This window comes from Nothobranchius furzeri, chromosome 9 (assembly GCF_043380555.1).
Source record: "Nothobranchius furzeri strain GRZ-AD chromosome 9, NfurGRZ-RIMD1, whole genome shotgun sequence".
NCBI classification, from domain to species: Eukaryota; Metazoa; Chordata; class Actinopteri; order Cyprinodontiformes; family Nothobranchiidae; genus Nothobranchius; species Nothobranchius furzeri.
In genome coordinates, this window is record NC_091749.1 from 21,131,820 (window position 1) to 21,135,428 (window position 3,609).

General features: G+C 36.6%; 1 long non-coding RNA gene across 1 annotated transcript; it reads right to left on the bottom strand.

Moving 5' to 3' along the window:
• Nucleotides 1-1,843: 1,843 nt before the first annotated feature.
• Nucleotides 1,844-3,267, bottom strand: LOC139071607 (uncharacterized). Its single transcript, XR_011521455.1, has 3 exons — nucleotides 2,642-3,267; nucleotides 2,439-2,538; nucleotides 1,844-2,318 (listed from the first exon to the last, which is right to left on the bottom strand). It is a non-coding gene; the product is annotated as an uncharacterized lncRNA (long non-coding RNA).
• Nucleotides 3,268-3,609: the final 342 nt, after the last annotated feature.

The following is a 3,609-nucleotide window of genomic DNA, read 5'->3' on the forward strand; positions in this document are numbered from 1 at the left end:
CTTTGTTGTGTCGAAGAGAAGTCTCTGCTCCAAGGATTCTACGAACTTCAAGAAAGACTGATAAGAGTTTTGGATTCAATTTTTCCCCGGAAAAAGGGGAATGGTGCCCCGTATATCTAAGAATATCTTAATTAATTAATAAATCAGTAAATATTTACATATTTACAGAATTTATTGAAGAATCCAAAAGTAAGTTAACGCTTGCGAATTGTTCGCTCCTAATAACCCCAACAATGTCAAGGACCCACTTGGAACGAGTACTCCATGCCTTTGTGATATCAAGGCTGGATTACTGTAACTCTCTAACGCTGGTGTAACGATTAAATTTACATATTATTTAATGAACTGTAAAATATGAGATTTCATAGGAAATAGGAAATCAATCTTATGGACTTGTGGATAACTTAAACCAGAAGATTGGAACTTTTTATTGCAGGGATTATTTAACCACTTTGTATTCACTCAGAGACAAAAGAAAGAGAGTCAAGTTTTAAAAGTTTAAAGATTTATTACTAAACAAATTAAAACTAGACTAACTTTAAACACCAAATGTATAGTGTAACTAAGGTGAAGTGAGACGGAGAATGGTGTGGAATGTTGTTCAGAACCAGCAAATCCAGAGAAACGATTAGTTCTGCTGGGAGTGAAGATGACGTTTTCGCGCTAAGCTTTGGTTTGGAGATTTATAACACACATTAAGACGCCATTCTGCCGGCCTACGTACCCTTTCGGAAGTCCCCGTTAGATCAGGAATGTCGAGGTCCAGCTCAAGTGGTGCTCGCTGCAGAACCACAAAGGCGGAGCTGCACCAGAGGGTGGAGCTGCACTAGAGTCATCCCCGCCCATTCATGTAATGTTAAGGTGGAGCTGCTATTTCACTAGTCCCACGGCCTGTTTCACCTTCTGTTTTCATGCTTAAAACATAATTCCTCAATTTACCCTTGACTTTTTTTTAATATAAATGAAAGGCTCAGTTGATTCATTTGTTTCATATTTTATGACTTTGTTTTACTAACTACATAGAAGTATAATTATATGTATATGTATTTCTAGCAGCTTAAATTTGGTATATCTCTGCCTATCTAGCTTCTAAAAAGCAGAACTGTTGCTGCTTTCTTTTGACCTGGAAAACATCCGTTTGAAGACACAAGTTAGAACATTCCTGTGGTGTTAAGAAACCCTCATTCCACTCTTCACATCTACCATAAAAACACAATTTCTGCTGGTTTATTCAGCATATTTTAATCTGAAACACTGATTAACACAGCAAACAAAAAATTCTAAAATAATTTTTTTATTTAGTGAAGAATTGAAACACTTGCATCCCATTATTACACTTAAAATAATTTTGTATTTGAACCTGACCCATGTTAGCCAGAATGAAAACGAAGTTACGGTCGGGCTCTACTTACGCAGGTTTGGATCCCGGCCAGGGCACTTATCTTTTATGTCTTTGCAAAGTGTTTTTCCCTGTTTTTATCTCAATTTAAATGTTTTCTCACTTTTTATTCTAACAGTTTAGGTCCATGTGTACTGACTGAAAATTATGCTAGTCAGCCAGTTACAGCAGGGGTCCCCACAATTTTGTCTTTGCTGAGGTTGTGAGGTTAGCAAGATTTTATTTGTAAAAATCACAATTTAAATTGTTTTGCATCTTTGCAACTGGACTTCATCAGAATTTAAATGTTACATGGCAGCAATTGAAATAAAAAACAGCTTCTAAAAGGGCACGCAGCAGTTATATATATATATATATATATATATTAAGACATAATCCAGCAGCTATATATATATATATATATATATATAATGTAAAATATATAAATATATATGTGTGTGTATATATATATATATGCATATGTGCGTGTAGCCTGCCTTTCTAAATCTGAGACATAATCCAGCTCCCCCATAGCCCTAGTGACGATAACACATTGAAGATGAATTAATGGCTGAGATGTTGATGATTTTATTTTACATGTTATTGATGACAGATTGGTAAACTAAACCAAACAGCAAAACACCAGGTACTAATCTGTGTTGCACATGCAAGACACACGGATATCTCTTTTGTCTCTTATTTCATGCATGAAAAACTCCATATCATCTTTGTTTGAGAAGGTGAAAATGAAGGGAGACCGAATTTCATCCTCATCCCTATCCATGTCATGTGTAGTCATGAACAGTTCCTGCATTGTGATGGTCATTGCTGCGTCATCTTCATCCATACTGATGATGTCTGGTGGGATAACCTTTCCAGCAAAGTGTTATTGGTTTTCCTTCACCCAGGCCACCATAATGCCTCTCATCACAGGCACGTCCTATATGCAAAATGATAATGAATTCCAATAACAATGAAATTAGTCATGTTCTCTTCATTCAATACAAATACATAAAACAACCAATTTAAAAACAATAAACATTCACTAGATGCTACATACCTGTATTTCTTTTCTTTGGGTGACCTCCATAGTGTCTGGCTCTGTTGGGGTGGGCTCTCCTTGGGTGACCATCATTTCCGGCTCTGGTGAGCTGAATTGACTTTGAAGAAAAGATTGCAAAAAAGATTTTTCCCATGATATATTACAAACTCCCCATGTACTGGGGACTCACATCTTGGAAATTTCCTGCAAAGGATTCATACCCAGCCAGAGGAAATGTCTTCAGTAATTGTTGGCACCACCAACTCCTGATTACGGGCATGTCTGACTGATAATATATATAAAGTGAAAAGTTCTTAATATAACTGAAATAGGTCTTGCAGTGCATTTTTTAAAAATAACTATACAAACTCACTGGAGCTAAATCAAAAGGCATGTCCAGGGTCACATAGAGGGCATACTGAAAAACAAAATTCAAACTCCAATGGTACATCCACAAATCTGCATTTAGAACACACAAAGACCATGGCATTTAAATTGTAAGACCACTGACCATCATCATGTATGCCCCACAGTCATTCCCTCCCCACTGCAGTGGTGCACCCTGTCAATAATAAGACCACATATATTATCTATAGTTATTCTTTCATCACACTCCACAGCAGATAATAAAGGTTTGTGTGCAAAGATGTTAAAAACCCGCACCTTCAACTGACTCAGTGTTACAGTGTTCCAATGGCCTGGTGAAATGTGATTAGCCAAGTCTCTGTCATAAAACAACAATACAATATAAATGCATACAGTACGGCCCTAAAGCCAAAAACTAAGTAAACATACAAGTCAAAAAAATAAAGAGTTGGGGTTTAAAACAGAACTACCCCACCTCATGTTGTGTTTCAGCTAGTGGTTTTAAAATGAATTGGTCTAATAAGATGACCATTATTTATAAATAACCATACCCAACTGTCTGAAACAGGAACATATGGCCTTGAATGGAACTGCCATACCCGTCATCATGAGTGACAGACTCCAGGAGTTTTATATTCCTTAGCGGTGACTTTATCAATAACTGGCACTTCAAAGAGTGTCCACCAAGGCAAACCCATTTATTTATATGGATCCAAATCAGAACCTAAGTTATCCCAAAACAGTTCTCAAATAGAGGATGTGTAGACTGTAGCTTCATCATATTGACATATGAGAAGCAAAACATACTGATATATCCAACGCC